Below are 21456 nucleotides of genomic sequence, written 5' to 3' on the forward strand. Positions count from 1 at the left end.
CTTGTCAGACTTTCCATTTCCTGCACTCATTCTGTAGTTTCTTTTCTCTTTTCCTCCAGCTCTGCTCAGTGACAGAATCTCTACCGTATCCATTAACAGAAACATGTAATTCAAGCCAGGGATTTTCTGAATAGCTGAGAGTATTCAAAGCAGATCATGCTAGAGCGGAATCCATGGTCCTGCTGGGCTTAGTGAAGCCGGAACACCAGCTCCTCTTGGGGCGCAGAAGCCTTTCACAATTCAATTCAATTCAATTCATAATTATGCCTACCATTTACTGGGAACTTTCTGCATGCCAGGGCCTGTGTAAAATGCTCTATATACGTGATCTTTTTCCTATGCCACAACAGTCCTGTGAAGTATCTATTGTTTATAATCCTCATTCTGCAGAGGAAGAGATTAAAGCTTGTGGAAATGAAATCACTCCATTCCGTGTATTCTTTGAACCTTTGGTTAGTAATGCCTGTAGAAGCACTATGGGTAAGAAATGCAACCTATGGTTAGAGTACATAACAATTCTAAAAATTTTTTTAACGTTTTATTTATTTTTGAGAGACAGAGACAGAGCATGAGCTGGGAAGGGGACAGAGAGAGAGGGGGAGTCACAGATTCCAAAGCAGGCTCCAGGCACCGAACCATCAGCACAGAGCCCGACGTAGGGCTCGAACCCAGGAACCATGAGATCATGACCTAAGCTGAAGTCAGCCACCCAACCGACTGAGCCACCCAGGCGCTCCAAGTACATAACAGTTCTAGTAAGGATGAATCATCGCCTTCTCCAAAGTGGAACGGGTCGGGGTGCTGATATAACTGACCTGCCACCAGATGGCTAGCTGCTCTCCCTGACTTTTGTTGCTACACTGCTCCCTACCGTTGGCTATTTGTTGGTAGTTGCTAGATTAGCTTCGCTGAGAGGGAGCCCAAGTTGGAGGGTCCAATCATAACCTCCATCTTTGCCACCATGGCCATTCTTTTACGAGTCTTTTGCAAAGCAATAGAGTTGCTAAATTTAGAGGCTGGCTGACATCCACAATACGGGACATATGACCATCTGGCTGGACAGCCTCCTTTGCAGTAGATGGTCTCTGGTGAGCATTAATATGAGACACAAAGATCTGCATGTCTCGTGCCTGCTCCTATGAGTCCATCTGTATGCCCCTTACCCAGACCTGTTTTCCTTCGAAATTCTAATCTTGCTTTTTCCATGCCCTTGACCAACTAGCTAAGCCATTTGCCACTTGTTAGGAATTAGTGTCTGTCTGCACCTCAGTCCACCTCTTCCTCCATACAAAAGGGGGACTACAGAGTATGCTGCTCATAGTTTGGCCCCTGAGAGGATTTACCACCGTCCAAGGCTACCCCAAATGGGGCTGTAACAGAGTAGTCCATTTCCAGCTGGTGCTAAAATATCATACTGACCTATCTGTGAAATGGCTTTGACTTCTTTCCTCTTTTTAAAAAAAATTTTTTTAAATGTTTTATTTACTTTTAAGACAGAGAGAGACAGAACACGAGTGGGACTGGGGCAGAGAGAGAGGGAGACACAGAGTCTGAAGCAGGCTCCAGGCTCTGAGCTGTGAGCACAGAGCCCGACGCGGGGCTGGAACTCAGGAACTATGAGATCATGACCTGAGCTGAAGTTGGACGCTTAACCAATTGAGCCACCCAGGCGCCCCTTTCCTCTTTTTTTTTTTTATTAAAAAAATCTTTTTAAGGTTTATTCATTTATCTAGAGAGAGCGAGAGAGAGAGAGCATAAACGGGGGGAGGGGCAGAGAGAGAGAGAGAGGGAGAGAGAGAGAATCCCAAGCAGGCTCTGAGCTGCACAGAACCCTATGTGGGGCTTGAACTCACATATCGTGAGATCATGACCTGAGCTGAAACCAGGAGTCAGGCGCTCAACCAACTGAGCCACCCAGGCACCCGACTTCTTTCCTCTTTTATAAATTGGTTGCAGGGAACCCTTCATGAGACCATAGGTATGGGTTAAAAGAGAGGTGTCAGATCAACAGAGTTAGATGCCATGGGAGTCTGAGCTGTCTATTCATTTGATTTACTTGTGTCTTCTGAACCCTATGAGCCCAGCCCTGAATTTACCACCTTCATCATATTGGATTGCTGCTCTGCCTGTCTGATAACATCTAGCTGAAGACATACAGCTACCTGGCATCCAGAGATCACATTGGGGCCCAGTGACACATCAGGACCTTTTTGTTCATTATGTTAACTAACTTGGATGTAAATTACAAAAAAAAAAAAAAAAGTAAATAATAGAAAAAAGTGGGGGAGGGGCGCCTGGGTGGCTTAGTCGGTTAAGGGTCCAACTTCGGCTCAGGTCATGATCTCATGGTTCGGTTTGTGAATTCGAGCCCTGTGTCAGGCTCTGTTCTGACAGCTCAGAGCCTGGAACCTGCTTTGGATTCTGTGTCTCCCTCTCTCTCTGCCCCTCACCCATCATGGTCTGTCTCTTTATCTCTCTCAAAAATAAATATAAAAAAAAGTGGGGGAAAAATGGACCTTTTTGTTCAAATGGACCATGGTGAGTAGTATGTTCTTACTCCAGAATCTCAGGAGTCCTCACTGCAGCTCTCCTTTTTGAACTCCCATAAACTCCCTATGGAGACATTTTCTACCACAGGTGCCTCCAGCCACATTGTATCTGCAGGATCGTGTAATCCACTGGATGTAAGCTAACCTCCATCTATCACCTGGCCTCTCTTCATTCCTACTCTAGCCAGAAAGCTATGTTGGTGCTTTGTGTCTGCTAGTTTCTGTGTCAGCGCAGACTCCGTGTCTTTAACGATCTTTGAAAATTCTGAACATTTTTCTTTTCCTAACGCACAATCATCCCGGCAAGTGGAAGCAGATCTCTTTGAGGAAGGATTGGAGGAACATTTACTATATGTAACTATGGTATGACTCACTTCAGAGTTGTTCCTTAATGGGGCAAGGCCTCTCCTATAGACAAGGGGTTCTGATTCTGTGAACTTAGATCTAGGATCTGGATGAGAGACTGTGATTTTCCATTGTGGAATTAATGTCAGTCTTCTGCTTATCAGGTCTTGATTGCTCTCGATTTTTTTTTACCATTCCTTTTTTTTTTTTTTTAGAGTGAGAGAGAGAGAGAGAGAGAGCACAAGCAGGGGAGGGGGGTAGAGAGAGAAGGAGAGAGAAAATCTTAAGAAGTTTCATGCTTAGGAGGGAGCCAGACGCAGGGCTCAATCCCATGACGCGGGGACCATGACCTGAACCGGTTAAGAGTCGCATGCTCAACCTGAATGAGCCATCCAGGCGCCCCAGCTCTTGATTTTTTTTAAAATTAATTTATTTATTTTGAGAGAGAGAGAGAGTGCACACATCAGGGAGAGGCAGAGAGAGGGAGAGAGAGAATCCCAAGCAGGCTCTGCACTGTGAGTATAGAGCCCAACGTGGGACTTGATCTCACAAATCACGAGATCATGACCTGAGCTGAAATCAAGAGCTGGACACGTAACCAGGTGAGCCATCTAGGCTCCCCAACTCTTGATTTTTTTTTTTTAATGAAAAATTGACATCTCTCTGGCTCAGTTGGTAGAGTATGCGGCTCTTGATTTTGGGGTTGTAAGTTCAAGCCCCATGTTGGATGTAGAGATTACTTAAAAATTAGATATAAATAGAAAGATAGATAGATACTGAGAATTACCCAGTCTGTAGAGATTATTTAAAAATAATTGAAGGAGGGGTGCCTGGGTGTCTCAGTCAGTTAAAGCGTCTGACTTTGGCTCGGGTCATGATCTCACGGTTTGTGAGTTCAAGCTCCATATCAGGCTCTGCACTGACATTGCAGAGCCTGCTTGGGATTGTCTCTCTTTCCCTCTCTCTGTCTCTCCCCTGCTCTCTCTATCTCAAATAAACAAACAAACAAACAAACTTAAAAAAATAAAATCGAAAGGGGGCACCTGGGTGGCTCAGTTGGTTGAGTATCTGACTCTTGATTTCAGCTCAGGTCATGATCCCACGGTTGTGGGATCGAGCCCTGTGTCCAGCTCCATGCTGAGCATGGAGCCTGCTTGAGATTCCTTCCTCTCTGCCCCTCCCCTGCTTTCTCTCTCTCTCTCTCAAAAAATAAAACAAAATCATATATATGTATGTGTATACACGTGTGTGTGTGTGTGTGTGTGTGTGTGTGTGTGTGTGTGTGTGTAGAGAGAGAGAGAGAGAGAGAGAGGGCTACCCAGTCAGCTGTCCATCCATCCATCCCTCCCCATAGTCAATTTGCCATAGGTCCCTGCGGATCAGGGCACCCTCATTGTCGCTTTGAGCTTGCTGCCCATGATAGAAATCATATTGACCTGGCCTTGGATGCCACATTTGCCATTCTGGAATCCCAACATGACTATTGATATTAGGGATCTCAGTTCCACGGCATCATCTCCTACTCTTCTTCTCAGCCTACTGAAGACAGACACCACTGAGCTACTCAGAGATGCTGCTGTCCCCTTTCTCAGTGAACCCCTTATTGCCTTAGTAAAGAGAGTGTCCTCTGGGCCCTTCTAGAGAACATAGTCAGGTGCTGAGCTCTTAGGTCTTTCATTCCCACCTCCTTGAAATTTCTTTCTTTCTTTTTTTTAAGTTTTATTTGTCTAAGTAATCTCTACATCCAATGTAGGGCTTGAACTCATGCTCAAGAGTAGCATGCTCTTCTGACTGAGCCAGCCAGGCACCCCTCTCCCTGAACTTTCTGACCTCTTCTTAAGCACTCTACCATGGAAGTCCTAGCATCTTGACCTCATTTGTTGTAAGCCATCATCCTGCTTTACGGAACAGCCCTTGCAAAGTATTAAACCATATTTCAATTATTTCTTGCTGAATAACAACCCCCCCCCAAAAAAAACCTTAAAGACATAGAACAACAGCAATTCATCATTTCTCACAATTCTGCAATCTGGGTTAGGCTTAGTTGGGTGTCCATATGCTTCATGTGGTGTTTGCAGGTGTTTGTGGGAGAAGAAATATCCAAGGTGTCCTTTTCACTTACACAAATAGCACTTCAACTGGAATGGATGGAACACCCAGGGACTGGTCAGTTATCTCTCTTAATATGGTGTCTCCACATGGCTGGCTTGTACTCCCTCACAGTATGAGGGTCTCAGTGTGGTTGGACTTCTTACATACATGGTGGCTGGCTTCTAAGAGGGAGGAAATGGGAACTGCTGATCTTCTTAAACCTTAGGTCTGGAACGAGAACAGTGTCACTTCTACCATATTCTCTCTCTCTCGCTCTCTCTCTCTCTCTCTCTCTTTGAAAAGCACTTGTTAGTATTTAATGAACCTCCCTCTGTTGTGGCTTTAAGTTCCCAGGACACAGGTGCCCTCCACACCTTTAATCTTCTCCTTGGCTCTGCTACTGAAGAATTTGGCCTTCACGAAGATGGGCTGTTCGGGGAGCTTGTCCTTTCCCAAAACTCTGTAGTAGCCCGATCGCACCACATCGATGCGAGGACCAGCTCCTGTCTTGTTTTTGGCAGACATGGGTATGTCTGCTCAAGGACCAAGGTCCACAGTTTATCAAGGTTGACAGTTGGGCGGAAGCTCTGGTTCCTCTCTAAGTGGTGATGCCTCCTACCAACTTTTCCAAAGTAGCCTAGGTGATATTTGTCAAGGTTGATCCTGTCATGATGCATGCCACCAGCATGACCCTGGCCTCCTGGGTGTTTCTGGTGCTTGCCGACGTGGCCATGGCCATGGCTCACGTGGCCCCGAAGTTTCCAGGTCTTCCTCAGTCTGGATGGCATATTGGCAGCCCAGACGAAAGAGCTGCCATATTCTGTTAGTTAAGGCAAGTTACAAGGCCAATCCAAGTTCGAGAAGAGGAAAACAGACTCCATCTCTTGATGTGAGGAGTGGTGTGTATATAGAGGAAGGGAAGGAATTGATGGTGACCATCTTTGGAAACTATCTACCAGAGACCAAGTCTAGCTATCCTTGCAAGATTATTGAAGGCTGAGGGGCACCTGGTTGGCTCAGTTGGTGGAACATGTAACTCTTGATCTCACCCTTACGGGTTTAAGCCCCACATTGGTTGTAGAGATTACTTCAAAATAAAATCTTTAAAAAATATATTGAAGCCTGAGTTATGGGACAGTGGTCCATGATGATGTGTTCCTTATTAGCCAGTCTTCTATTCTGCCATGCTGCCCCTCACTGCCATGTCCAAAACCCCCAAGATCTCTCCTACATGTATTAGCTAGGTCTTTCGATTCCTCTGATGTGTAGCTTATTTTTCCCAGGTCTGGACTTCAGTTTTCCCACTCAGGATTTGCCAGGAACTGACCCTAGTTATTTGAGGAGGTAATGGGAGCAGGTTTTGAGGAGAATAAATGTCATCTTATGAGGTGCCTGCTTCATGTGAAATTATTGCATAGTCTCAAGGAAAGGCGAAATTGTTCTTCCTTGGCAAGAGGGCAGGGGTGGCTCTCCCACCCAGGAAAACTCAGGAGAATTTACGAGATAAAGGCTCTTAGATTCGTCTACCCTAATGTCCCTATCCCGGGTCTCAGGGTCCTACTCTTTCCTTGTCAGGACCTTGACTCTGACATAGGAGGTGGGCTAAAGTTGCACAGTTAGACTTCTTTGCAACCATGCCACTTATCACCTGTCTGATCCTGGATGTAGTTTTCTACCTACTCTTTCCTGCACCACAAGAGAAAGCTTTCATAACTGTGATGCCCACTGAAAGCCAAGGTTAGTACCACTGCACGTGCTACCAGCAATGAGATCCCTACTGCCTTCACATAAGTGAGAAGAACCACCACAGACTCACACTCTGAAGGCCTTTTTTCTAGGACCTCTTCTGGTACTAAATGTCAGCCTATGTTCCCTAGAAAATGAATTGAAGCCTGAATTGAAGGTTGTATGCTAATGCTTTCTTGGGAGTTGCAATCCCCAAAGCCAGGGGAAAGGAGAAGTGAAACGGAGAAGGGAGGAAAGAAATACAAGCTAGCGCATCACTTCGCTGGCCAGGGTCCCACAAAAATCAAAGCCAGTTGTTCAGTCACGTGGGATCTCTTCAAAGAGGCCACACAGAGCCACCATGTCTTAGAATAGTCCATAAGAAGGAAGGATAGGGAGGAATTCACCTCTCAGCAATTTTTCATTTTTCATTGTCTAGTCTCATGGTCATGAACAGGGTCCTAACAGTCTGAGCTTTGGAATCGTGTGAACTCATTCCACTGGGCTGTTTCTGGGCAAGCCAGAGCTTTTATGGGTCCAGATGGGTCAGACGTGAATGCCAAAGCTTCTCTGATTCCACTATAGCAGGCTTACTTGAGTTCATGCCAAAGGCTAGCATTTGCCTCCTGATGATGCTGAGGCATCCGGTAACGCCTGGAGATGATGCAAGGATATTGACCGCTGGGAGACATCTAAACTGAGTGTGGGACAGTTAGAATAAAGACTAGCATTTACTTAGAATGAGATGGGAAGGATTTGAACAGAGTGACATGTCTGACAAATTTTAACAGGTTGACTCTGGCTGCCCAGGAGGGCACGGACAGAGTCAACTGCAAAAAGTCCAGGTATATTGACCAGGGTTGTATCAGAGAAGCAGAACCATTAGGAGCGATATAAAATTGAGGTTTTATTATAGGTATTCAACCTTACACAATTATGAGGGTTGGTTAAGCGGTTTCCACACAGTTGTTACTTGTGTATCCGGTGTTGAGCTAGAAATCAATAAGGCGGTTCTGAAAGATGGACACGAAGTCGTGGATGTCAAGGTCAAACTGGACCCCTGAAGATGAACTGGAACCCACGAGGACAAGCTAGGCCTCCTGTTGGTCTCTCCTCACCTTCAAGCCTCCATTTTGATGACCAGTGATAGAAGCTGATGCCCTTCATAGACACAGACAGTTAACCCTGGAGCTGGAGAAGCGGAAGGTAGAGAACCAGGGGTTGCTAGAGGACATGTGGGCCTGGCTGCTGCCTTACACTGACCAGGGGAGCCAGCAGATCGGAGAAAATGTGCATGAGCTACAGCAGCATCTGACCCTGTACCAGCCTTCCAAGAGTAAGCTTGGCCGCAGCCTCACTTCTGCCTCCAAATCCTGCCTAAATCTCTCTCTCGGGGGCAAATTCTCACCCAAAACTACACAAGAAAGGAAATTCTGGGAAACACAGTTCCAGCTCAGCCAAGCTGACAAAAACAAATTCCACCACACCAGGCAAGCGATTAGGATGGCTTGAACCCTAGAGTATTGGGAACAGGGGTGTGAGAAGTGCTTGAATTCTGGAGGTCTCGTGGATATCCTCACTATTCTGAATCCATTTGCTTTCTGAGCTGGGGTGGTGAGTTCCGAGGGAAAATTAGCATGTGTTGAGTGAAAAGGAAATGTCCACCATTCACATCTACAGAGCCTGGGACAAAGGTGTAAATGCACCTGTTACATGTCTAAATATTAAAAAACTCCAAATGAAGACACAACCTATCATTTGAAATATGTTCCATCTTTATATCTTAATAGACCTTCATAATGACAAAATAAGAAATATGTGTAGACCTATAATTTTTATATGAGCGAAAATCTATCCAAATAAACGCCTTTCATTATCATACCACCTATCTGGGTGTTCTCGTGATGGACTGGAAATATTTGGACAAGGAATAAAGAAAACATATACATAATTAATAAATTATTTTATATTTATTCCATATAAAAGAGAGAAAGGGCTGGCCTGTAGCCCACAGCTAGACCATGCTATTGAACATGAATGATCTCACAGAATACCAATCTCAGATGTTACTCTGAGACCATGATAAGATGAGACAAAACAAGGCTACTTTATATTTTATCTTAACACAGACGACAACAAAGTCACTGTGCCTCCCACAAAATATCAACCTACACTTTTTCCCTTCACTAAAATGAGGGACTGCTACATCTTTTTCTAAAAGCTTTTTGAATGCTTATTTATTTATTTTGAGAGAGAGAGAAAACATGAGCAGGGGAAGGGCAGAGAGAGGGAGAGAGAGAATCCTAAGCAGGCTCCGTGCTGTCAGCGCAGAGCCCGAGGCAGGGCTCCAACTCATGACAAATCATGAGATCATAACCTGAGTCGAAATCAAGAGTCGGGGATGCTTCACTTGATCTTAGACAAAAGGCTAGGAAGCGATAAGAGAGTTGGGGATGTTTAACCGACCGAGCCACCCAGGCGCCCCGAGTGCTGCTACTTCTTAATGGTTAGTTTTACCCTCGTGCTAGTCTCCTATCCCTATGGATAAGATTTATGCATTGAGATTCCCAGTCATAGAATTGCCCTTGCTTTTTAACATCCAGAACGTGACCACCTTGCTAGACTTTCCCCCAAGTCATTCACCACCAGGCCTGATCCTATAAAAGGCTATCTGTAGGGGCGCCTGGGTGGCTCAGTCGGTTAAGCATCTGACTCTTGATTTCGGCTCAGGTCAGGATCTCCCCGTATGTGAGATCAAGCCCCACATCGGGCTTTGCGCTGAGTGCGGAGCCTGCTTGGGATTCTCTTCCTCTCTCTCTGCCCCTCCCCTGCAATACCCTGTGAGATATCCCATGATTCCCAGTGGTGTCACTTCTCACTGCAATGAGTAATAAATCCAATTTGTTTATCTATAGGTGTGTTTCTACTGGTCTTTGGCTGAAGAGCATTAACATACTTAGAATATATTTTTCTTGATTTCTTTCATCAAAATTACTAATCTTTTTAAAATTTTAAATATATATTTTTTAAACATTTATTTATTTTTGAGAGGCTGAGAGAGGCAGAGCACAAGCGGGGGAGGGGCAGAGAGAGAGGGAGACACAGAATCCAAAGCAGGCTCCAGGCTCTGAGCTGTCAGCACAGAGCCTGACGCGGGGCTCGAACCCACGAACCGTGAGATCGTGACCTGAGCTGAAGTCGACGTTTTGACTGACTGAGCCACCCAGGCGCCCCTAATCTTTCTTTTTTAAGTTTTTATTTAAATTCTAGTTAGTTAACGTACAGTGTAGGTGCACCTTTTGTGCTCAAGCTCAGTTCCTGGAAATCCCCTTGTGGCTTCTGAGCCAGCGTTGCAGCCAGGCCTTTCCTGTTCTGTTGGCCCTTAGAGGCTGCTCTGAAGGTGTGGCTGCTAACCCTCCAGGTGGCTCGTAGGGTATGGCCGGGATCTGCTCTATCCCTCCTCGCTTATGCCTAACTAACTGCCTAACATTAGTTTCAGGTGTACAATATAGCAATTCAACACTTGCATACATATAATACCGGGTGCTCATCACAAGTGTATTCCAATATTTCTTAATCATCATTTTCACATAATTTGTGTTCTTTTTGTTTAAAAAAATGTTTATTTGTTTATTGGGGGGGCAGAGAGGGAGGAGAGAATCCCAAGCAGGATCCTCGTCGTCCCTGATCTCATGAATCGCTGAGATCATGACCTGAGCCGAAATCGAGTCGGATACTTAACCGACTGTCACCCAGGCACCCCTAATTTGTGTTCCCTTCACAGCATTGGCAAGCGATAGCCTATAGGCCAAATCAGCCCTGCTGCTCGTTTTTGTAAACAAAGTTTTATTGGAACACAGACACATTCATTCATTTGTATATTGTCAATGGCTGCTTTCATGCCACCATGGCAGAGTAGTGACAGAGACCATAATGGCCCACAGTGTCTAAAATATTTAAAGTCTATCCCTCTACAGGTAAGTTTGCCAACCTCTGGTCTAAAAACATCAAAATTAAAATGTAATTATTTTCCCAGTCATTGGAGCCTGGGGCTCTTGATCTTAGGGTTGTGAGTTTGAGCCCCACATTGGATGTAGAGATCACTTAAAAAGATAACCTTTAAAATAAATAAATTAATTAATTTCCAAATATAATTATTTTCAAGACACAAAATTTGAATATATTTTTGTCAAAAAATAAGTAAAAATAAATACAAAAATTAAAAATAAAATCTCATATATATTTCAAAATTCAAAAATTACTCCAAAATGTTTACTTATTTTTTTTTTTTAATTTTTTTTTTCAACGTTTATTTATTTTTGGGACAGAGAGAGACAGAGCATGAACGGGGGAGGGGCAGAGAGAGAGGGAGACACAGAATCGGAAACAGGCTCCAGGCTCTGAGCCATCAGCCCAGAGCCCGACGCGGGACTCGAACTCACGGAGCGCGAGATCGTGACCTGGCTGAAGTCGGACGCTTAACCGACTGCGCCACCCAGGCGCCCCAAATGTTTACTTATTTTTAAAAATTTACTTATTTATTTTGAGAGAGAGAGAGCAAGCACAAGTGGGGGAGGGGCAGAGAAGAGGAGAGACAGAATCCCAAGCAGGCTCCAAGCCATCAGCACACATCCCAATATGGGGCTTGAACCCATGAGCCATGAGATCACGACCTGAGCCGAGATCAAGAGTCGATCGCTTAATTGGCTGCGTCACCCAGGCGGCCACTCCAAAATATTTCAATCATCCATTAAAAAATAAAAAAGCCGGGGGCGGGGGGCGCCTGGGTGGCTCAGTCGGTTAAGCGTCTGACTTCGGTTCAGGTCATGTTCTCACAGTTTGTGAGTTCGAGCCCCACGTCGGACTCCGCGCTGACAGCTCAGAGCCTGGAGCCTGCTTTGGATTCTGTCTCCTTCTGTCTCTGACCCTCCCCACTGTGCTCTCTCTGTCTCTCAAAAATAAATAAATGAAAAAATAAATAAAAACCCAAAACAAAACAAAAAGCCGGATGCCTGGATGGCGCAGTCAGTTGAGCATCTGACTAGGTCATGATCCCAGGGTCATGGGATTGAGCCCCCTGTCAGACTCAGTGCTGAGCGTGAGCCTGCTTAAGATTCTCTCCCTCTCTCTCCCCAACCCCCCCCCCCCGCTCTCCTTGCTCACGCTCTAAAATAAAAACAATAATACAAAGAATAAAAATTTAAAAAGCAAGCTATACACATTAGTATAACATTTAAAATGAAAATTTAAAGCTGATATATTGTTTTTGAAATTTTTATCGGGTCTTACTAATTTTTTAAATTAGTGTTCTATACGGGGCGCCTGGGTGGCGCAGTCGGTTAAGCGTCCGACTTCAGCCAGGTCACGATCTCGCGCTCCGTGAGTTCGAGTCCCGCGTCGGGCTCTGGGCTGATGGCTCAGAGCCTGGAGCCTGTTTCCGATTCTGTGTCTCCCTCTCTCTCTGCCCCTCCCCCGTTCATGCTCTGTCTCTCTCTGTCCCAAAAATAAAATAAAAACGTTGAAAAAAAAATTTAAATTAGTGTTCGATATCCATCTAAACGCCAGTAGAAAAAAATTGGTACTGTGCTTCACACATGCTACATCTAGATCTACCCATACCCAGGTGAGTAATAAGATTTGTTCAGTTGGAAAACATCCCTCAGCTGCCATGTGTAACTGTTGTGACTGCCAAGGTAATTTACGAGCATCTCCAGTTTTGAATTGAAACTGGAAGAGAAACAAGAAAATGGACACTAGGCACTCCTGGAAAATGATATTTTGTTGTGCCATAATTTATTACATTCATGCTATCAGAGAGAAAACTTTTGGCACAGCAATTAATTTGTCGTTCTCTTACCTAAGCTCTATCCTTCAGTCTCCTGCAGACGCTGAAGCTGTGTTTGTCTCTGATGTTGGCAGTGACACAACCTGTAAACCTTTACAGCAATCGACGCAACTCGCTTTTGTTTTGGAAACATAGGACACAAGATTTTAGGGGCATTCTCTGGGGCCTGACTTGTGCTAATACTAGATGTTTATGATTTGGGTTGTGCTGTGCCAGTACTGAGATTCAGATCCTGAGCAGCAGAAGCACTCATATGTTCTTTATCTGACGTGTGTTTGTGATACGCAGCGTTCTCTAAAACACAGGGCTTAGATCTAAGGACGGTAGGAGTAGTAAGGTCTCAGATGTTGAAGGATATTTCACAAATTTTATTTGTGTCTCTTTGGTTTCTGAGTTTAGATCACAGGAGTTCAACTAGCGAGGGATATGTGGTATTTCAATAATAGAACCGATCAATAGCATTTACTGACAGATCCGATGTGAGGTAAGAAAGGGAGGAGTCAAGAATGACACCAAGATCTTTGACCCAAACAACTGGAAAAATGGAACTGTCGTTAACTGAAAGCGAAAGTCCTGCAGAAGCATGTGGACATTTTTTTTTGGACATCCTAAGTCTGAGATGCTTATTAGACATCCAAACAGAGATGTCAAGTTCAGGGGAGAAGCCAGACTAGAGACAAACTTCAAAGTCATCAGTGGTAGAGAAGCCAAGAGCTACCTGAGATCTCATAGGATAAGTGGAGAAAAAGAAGAAGTCCAAGGGCTTTTTACATTCCCCACCAGTTGTACCCCACACGAACTGGCCTCACCATGCAGACACTGTAGCAACTCACTAGAAGAAATCCGGGTGCTTGGATGTCAACATGGAGCATAGCCACCAGCTGGCCTGGACCATTCGTCCTTAGACCATTATTGTCAGTTTCAGCTGCTGCAACAGAATACCCTAGACTAGGTGGCTTATAATCAACAGAGATGTATTTCTCACAGTTCTGGAAACTAGGAAGTCCAAGATCAAGGTACCAGCAGCGTTGGTGTCTAGTTAGAAGCAGCTTCCTGGTTCCTGTCTTCCCACTGTGTCCTCACTTGGTGGAGGGGGAAGGGAGCTCTCTAGGGCCTCTTTTATAAGGGCTCTAAGCCTTCGTGGGGCTGAGCCCTCATGAGCTAATCACATCTCAAAGCCTCCACTTCCAAATACATTAGGTTTCAACATGTGAATTTGGGGAGGACATAAACATTGTCCATCGCAATTATATTAGAGAAAAACAAACTTCTACCTTGTTCAAGCCACTGAATAATTTCATTCTTATTGTTGCAGAAGCCTAGTCTCACCCTAAGTGGCAAACCTCACAAGGAGGTTCCTATACCCAACATAGCCCAGGAGCTATAGAGAGGAATGGTTGATGGGTGTGGCTCTTCATGCTGGAGGGAGGCACAGGGAGCAGTGGGACATTTTCCCCAGTCACCTTGAGCAGAGCGGGTATGGCACATATCGCTGGCAGACATGAAGAGGCCTTGTGGTCTAGATGAGGAGGACATGGCAGCGAGCCACATGGACAAATGACTTGACACCAGATGGGAAAGAGGATGTCAGTATGGACAGATGACAAAGACTAGATGATCCTTCCACCTGTGTTTGTGGCTTAAAAACCTCCCAAGGGGCTCCTGGGTGGTTCAGTCGGTTAAGCGTCTGACTCTTGGTTCCAGCTCAGGCCCTGATGTCATGGTTTTGTGAGTTCAAACCCCACATCGGGCTCTGTGCTGATAGTGCGGGGCCCACTTAGGATTCTCTCTTTCTCCCCCTCTCTCTGCTCCTCCCCTACTTGCACTCTCTCAAAAATAATTAAACTTCAAAAAAACAAAAACACAAAAAACCTCCTAGAACTTAGATGCAGCCCCTGGGGAATGTGTGGGGCAGACTCTAAATCATTTGTGCTGCTACTGTTCACGGTCAACTTTCAGCTTGTATGGTGGATCCCATCCCCACTCACCTACTCAAAGGCTTTGTTCCTGCAAGTTTCTCCTGCATCATCAATCTTCCCCTTTACTGTAATAGCCCCCAGTGAGGAAAAAAAAAGGTAAATCTTCTCTTGACCCCCACAACCTTTTTAATTATCCTTTTGTTGTTGTGTTCCAAATCCTCTAAATGCTTCCCTATACTGACTGACTCCCACTTCCTCACCTCCCATTCTTTCTTCCTTTTTTTTGTTTTTATAGTTTGTGCTTTTCGTTTTTAAGGTTATTTTTTTTTTAATTTTTTTTTCAACGTTTATTTATTTTTGGGACAGAGAGAGACAGAGCATGAATGGGGGAGGGGCAGAGAGAGAGGGAGACACAGAATGGGAAACAGGCTCCAGGCTCTGAGCCATCAGCCCAGAGCCCGACGCGGGGCTCGAACTCACGGACCGCGAGATCGTGACCTGGCTGAAGTCGGAGGCTTAACCGACTGCGCCACCCAGGCGCCCCTTTAAGTTTATTTTTTATTTTGAGAGAGAGAGAGAGCACACAAGCAGGGGGAGAAGCAGAGAGAGAGAATCCTAAGCAGGCTCTCAGCTGTCAGTGCAGAGCCTGACTCGGGGTTTGATCCCACGAACTGTGAGATCATGACCTGAGCTGAAATCAAGAGTTGGACGCTTAACTGACTGAGCCACCCAGGGGCCCCTCTATCTCCTTTTTTCTCCTGCCCCCTCTGTCTTTAACCAACCTCAGTCAGGTTTTTCCTCATGCCAACCCAGTGCAACCACTCTTGTCTGGGTTACCAAACATCCATCCCACCAAAGCTCTTAGCAGGTTTTACCACAAATGATCACTTCTTCTTCTTCTTTTCTTGAAATTTACTTATTTTACTCAAGCAATCTTTACACCCACCATGGGGCTCGAACTCACGACCCCGAGATGAAGAGTTGCTCTCTCTTCCAACTGAGCCAGCCAGGTGCCCCAGTGATCATGTCTTTCTTGAAGCCCTTTCTTCACTTCTGGTTTTCTTTCTAACCTCATTGCATCTTCTGACTCTCATTTGCTGGATTACCACTCCCTCCCTCCTCCATCCCATCCCTCATTTAGGTGCTTGCTCATGTGCTACCTTCTCAGAGAAGCCATCGCTGACCATTCCACCTAAAACAGAGCTTCTCCCATTATTCTCTCTCCCTTTTCCCTGCTTTATTTTTTTTATCTGAGCCCTTAGCATCACCTGCAATTATATTATCCATTTGTATACTCCTATATCACCTGTCTCCCTCACCCCTAGAATGGAAGCTTTGTGACAACAAGGACTTAGTCATATCTGTTGCTGTACTTTTTTAAAGTAATCCCCACTCCCAATGTGGCACTCAAACTCATGACTCCAAGATCAAGAGTCACATGCTCTACTGAATTAGCCAGCCAGGTGCCCCTTGTTGCTGTACTCTTAAGGCCTAGCACTGTGCCTCATACTTACTAGATTGTCAATGCAATCTACTGAATAAATAACGGAAATTAAATCCAGTTATATGTCAATTATACCTCAATAAATCCGGAAAAATAATATTTAAGGCAGAAAAGTAAATTACATTTGTGGTTTTTATAAGTTTTATATTTGAATTTGTGGACCAAGAATTCACACCTGCAATAGAAACCAGTTCTAATTTTTGTCAACTCCCCCTTCTCCACCCCACACCTATACCATCATCCTTCACATGAAGATTTTCTGGAGATTGTGAATAGGAGGTAGGCGGTGACACTCTAGGAGAGCTGACCCAGTTAACGCTAAGTGTCCCCTCTCTGGACTTTCGTGGTACCCTAAGCACAGCACAATTTATCTGTTATCCTGCCAATAGTTATTTCCTTTTCCTTCCCACCTTTTTTTTAATGTTTATTTATTTTTGAGAGAGCACTCACAAGTTGGGGAGGGGCAGAAAGAGAGGGAGAGAGGGAATCTCAAGCAGTCTCCATGCTATCAGTGCAGAGTGGGATGCAGGGCTCGCACTCAAGAACTGTAAGATCATGACCTGAGCTGAAATCAAGAGTTGGATGTTCAACCAACTGAGCCATCCAGGCACCCCATCCCCTTTCTTTTTGATACTATGAACAATACTGCTAGAAAATTCTCTTTTCCTATTGCTCCCTTAGGGTACACCCTGCTGCTGACACATGGAGGAAGACAAAGACACATGGAGGAAGACTCAATAAGGGAAGAGGACAAGTTTTGACAGGGTAGACATCAGCAAACACAGGTGTGTCCAAGTCAGTTCAGGAAACATCCATCATTGTCTTCACTTCAGTCTCCCAGCAGCTGATGACACTACTGACTAATGTGTCTCGCTCTTCTCTTGGCTTCTGTAAAACCACTCTCTCCTCTCTGCACTCTCTTGCTCCTGACTCCTCTGCAGACATCTCCTTCTGACCAGACCTCTGTTGGATGGACTTCCCCTTGACTTAGGAGGGAGACACTGCTCTCCTCTCTCTATGGGCTTCCAAGGTAATACCACCCAGTCTTAGGGTATTAAATACAACATATATACTGATAATGTCCCCCAAACTCTATCTTTGTCCCAGACCTCTACTATAAGAGATATACAGACTAGAGCCCACTGCCTGCATAATATCTCCTCCTGGATGTCCCACAGGCATCTAGAACTTAATACAGGCATACCTTGGAGATATTGCCAGTTTGATTCCAGACCTCCACAGTAAAGTGAATATCACAATAAACTGAGTCAAATGAATTTTTTGGTTTCCTAGTTCATGTAAAAGTTATATTTGCACTATGCTGTAGTCTATTAAGTGTGCAATAGCACTGTATCTAAAAATACAATGTACATATCTTAATACAAATATTTTATTGAGGGGCGCCTGGGTGGCTTAGTCAGGTTAAGTGTCAGACTTCCACTCAGGTCACGCTCTTGCTGTTCATGAGTTTGAGCCCCGCAATGGGCTCTGTGCTGACAGCTTGGAGCCTGGAGCCTGCTTCAGATTCTGTGTCTCCCTCTCTCTCTCTGCCGCTCCCCTGCTCGCACTCTGTCTCTCTCTCTCTCAGAAATAAATAAACATTAAAAAATATTTTATTGATAAAAAATGCTAACCATTGTCTGAGGTTGCAGTGAGTTGTAATCTTTTTGCTGGTGGAAGGTCTTGACTTTTGTTTTAGTTTCTTACAATTTATTAAATTTCTCCTGTTTCGATAGTTACTTACCCCTTCTCACTTCTTTTTTTTACTTGAAGTATAGGTGACAATGTTATATTAGTTTCAGGTGTACAACATGATTTGACAATTCTATACATTATGCCCTGCTCACTACAATAAATGTAGTTACCTTCTGTCAACATATAATGTTATTACAATATTATTGACTATACTCCCTATGCTGTATCTTTCACCCCTTGACTTATTTATAACTGGAAGTTTGTACCTCTTAATTCCCTTCACCTATTTTGCCCATTCCCTCAAACCCCTCCCCTCTGGCAACCACGAATTTGTTCTCTGCGTTTATGATTTTGTTGTTGCTTTTTTGTTTGTTCATTTGTTTTGTTTTCTTTTTAGATTCCACATATAGGTGAAATCACATGACATTTGTCTTTCTCTTAACTTATTTTTCTTAGCTCAATACCCCCTGGTCCATCCATAGAGTCGCAAATGGTCTCACCTTGATGTTAACAGTTGCTGACCGATCAGGATGGCGGGTACTGAAGGTCAGGGTGGCTGTGGCAATTTCTAAGGCAATGAAGTCTGCTGCATTGATTGCCTCTTCCTTTCACAAATGATTTCTCTGGAACCTGCAATGATATTTGATAGCATGTTACCCCCAGTAGAACTTCTTTCAAATTGGAGTCGATCCTCTCAAACCTTGCTGCTGCTTTATCAGCTCAGTTTATATAATGTTCTAAAGCCTTTGTGTCATTTCGACAGTCTTCACATGAGGAGGAGATTCCATCTCAAGAAACCACTCTCCTTGCTCATCCATAAGAAGCAATTCCTCATCTGTTCGAGTTGTATCAATGGGATCACAGCCATTCGGTCCCATCTTCAGGCTCCACTTCTCATTCTGGTTCTCTTGCTGTTTCCACCCCATCTGCAGGTACTTCTTCCATTGAAGTCTTGACCCCCTCACAGTCATCCATGAGGGTGCGAACCAACTTTTTCTAAACTATCAACGTTGGTATTTTGACTTCTTCCCGTGAATCATTAATGTTGTGAATGGCATGTAGAATGGTGAATGGATACTTTCCCGAAGATTTTCAATGTACTTTTCCCAGATCCACCAGAGGAATCACTCTCTAGGGGAGCTATGGCCTTAAGAAATGTATTTCTTGAAGCGCCTGGGTGACACAGTCAGTTGAGCATCCAACTTCAGCTCATGTCATGATCTCATGGTCTGTATGTTCAAGCCCAGCATTGGGCTCTCTGCTGTCAGTACAGAGCCTGCTTTAGATCCTCTGTCCTCCCTCTCTCCCCCCGTTCTGCACTCATGCTCTCTTTCAAAATAAATAAACTTAAAAAAAGTTTTTATTTGTCTATTTATTTATTTTTGAGAGAGAGAGAGGTCGAGACAGAGAGACTGAGAGAGAGGGAGAGAGAGGATCCCAAGCAAGGCTCTACAGCACAGAGCCCAAAGCAGGGCTCAAACCCACCAACTGTGAGATTGTGACATGAGCCAAAACCAAGGGTCAGAGGCTTAACCGACTGAGCCACCCAAGTTCCCCAAGAAATGTACGTCTTTTTAATTTTTACTTATTTGTTTATTTTTACTTATTTATTTATGTATTTATAAATTAAATAAAATGTATTTATTCATTTAATTTTAATTTAATAAAAAATGTTTTTAAGGGGCGCCTGGGTGGCGCAGTCGGTTAAGCGTCCGACTTCAGCCAGGTCACGATCTCGCGGTCTGAGTTCGAGCCCCGCGTCAGGCTCTGGGCGGATGGCTCAGAGCCTGGAGCCTGTTTCCGATTCTGTGTCTCCCTCTCTCTCTGCCCCTCCCCCGTTCATGCTCTGTCTCTCTCTGTCCCAAAAATAAATAAACGTTGAAAAAAAAATAAAAAAAAAAAGTTTTTAAGTTTATTTATTTTTGAGAGAGAAACGGAGCACGAGTGGGGGAGGGGCAAAGAGAGAGAGGAAGACACAGAATCCGAAGCAGGCTCCAGGCTCTGAGCTGTCAGCACAGAGCCGGACACAGGGCTCAAACTCACAAACTGTGAGATCATCACCTGAGCTGAAGTCAGATGCCTAACCAACTGAGCCACCCAGGCGCCCCTCGAGAAATGTATTTCTTAAATAATAACACTTCAGAGTTGAAATTACTTCTTGATCCATGGGCTTCAGCACGGATGATGTATTAGCAAAACAATGTGAATCTCATTGTATATCTGCATCAGAGCTCTTGGGTGACCGGGTACATTGTCAATGAGCAGTAATATTTTGAAAGGAATCTTTTTTCTGAGTAGTAGGTCTCAACAGTGGGCTTAACATATTCAGTAAACAGGGGTGGCTGGGTGACTCAGTCAGTTGAGTGTCCAAATTTGGCTTAGGTCCCGATCTCCTAGCTTGTGGGTTCTTATGGGCTCGAGCCCTACATCAGGCTCACTGCTGTCAGCACAGAGCCCACTTCGGATCCCCTGTCTCCCTCTCTTTCTGCCCCTCCCCCACTTGTGGTCACTCGCTCGCTCTCTCTCTCTCTCTAAAAAATAAACATTAAAAAATCTATATTCAGTAAACCACATTGTAAACTTATGTGCTTTCATCCAGGCTTTGTTTTTCCATTTATAGAGCACAGGCAGAGTAGATTTGGCATAGTTTTTAAGGATTTTTGGAACAAAAATGAGCATTGGCTCCAACTTCAAGTCACCAGCTGCATTAGCCCCTAACGAGAGAGTCAGCCTGTCCTTTGAAGCTTCAGAGCTGATCATTGACTTTTCCTCTCTAGCTATGAAAGTCCTAGATGCCATCTTCTTCCAATAGGAGGCTGTTTCATCTACGTTGAAAATCTGTTGTTCAGCGGAGCCACCTTCATCAGTTACCATAGCTAGATCTTCTGGAAGGCTTGCTGCAGCTTCTACATCAGCACTTGCTGCCTCACCTTGCACTTCAATGCTATGGAGATGGCGTCTTTCCCTAAACCTCATAAACCAACCTTTACCAGCTTCAGACTTTCCTTCTGCAGCTTCCTCCCCTCTCTCAGCCTTCATAGAAATGAAGAGAGCCAGGGCCTTGATCTGGATTAGGCTCTGGCTTAAGGGAATGTCGCGGCAGGTTTGATCTCCTCTCCAGACCACTCAAACTTTCTCCATATCCGCAATAAGGCTATTTTGCCTCTTATTATTCATGTGCTCACTGGAGTAGCACTTTTCAATTTCCTTCAACAACTTTTCCTTTGCATTCACGACTTGGCTAACTGGCACAACAGGCCTAGCTTTCGGCCCATCTCAGCTGTTGGCAAGCCTTCCTCACTGAGCTCAAGCATTTCTAGCTTTTGATTTAAAGCGAGAAACATTTGGCTCTTCCTTTCACTTGGACACTTAGAGGCCATTGTAGGGTTATAAATTGGCCTCGTTCCAATATTGTTTCCTGTGTCTCAGGGAATAGCAGAGCCTGAGGAGAAAGAGAGGAAGCAGCTGGTTCATAGAGCAGTCAGAACACACACATTTTTCAATCAAGTTTGCTGTCTTATATGAGCGTGGTTCGTGACACCTCAAAACAATTACAATAACAACATCAAAGATCATCGATCACACATCACCATAACAAATATAATAATAGTGAAAAGACTCAAGCTATTGCAAGAATTACCAAAATGGGACACAGAGACCAGAAGTAAACAAATGTTGGAAAAATGGTGCGGACAGGCTTGCTTGACGCGGTGCTGCCCCAACCTTTCAACCTGTAAAAATTCAATCTCTGCAAAGTGCAATAGAGCCAAGTTCAATAAAATG

General features: G+C 44.5%; 1 pseudogene; it reads right to left on the reverse strand.

The window, feature by feature from the left end:
* Positions 1–5166: 5166 nt before the first annotated feature.
* LOC112862643 (large ribosomal subunit protein uL15 pseudogene) lies at positions 5167–5773 on the reverse strand (annotated as a pseudogene).
* Positions 5774–21456: the final 15683 nt, after the last annotated feature.

The sequence above is a fragment of the Puma concolor genome, chromosome C1 (assembly GCF_028749965.1).
Source record: "Puma concolor isolate L17-30 chromosome C1, mPumCon1.1.hap2, whole genome shotgun sequence".
Taxonomy (NCBI): domain Eukaryota; kingdom Metazoa; phylum Chordata; class Mammalia; order Carnivora; family Felidae; genus Puma; species Puma concolor.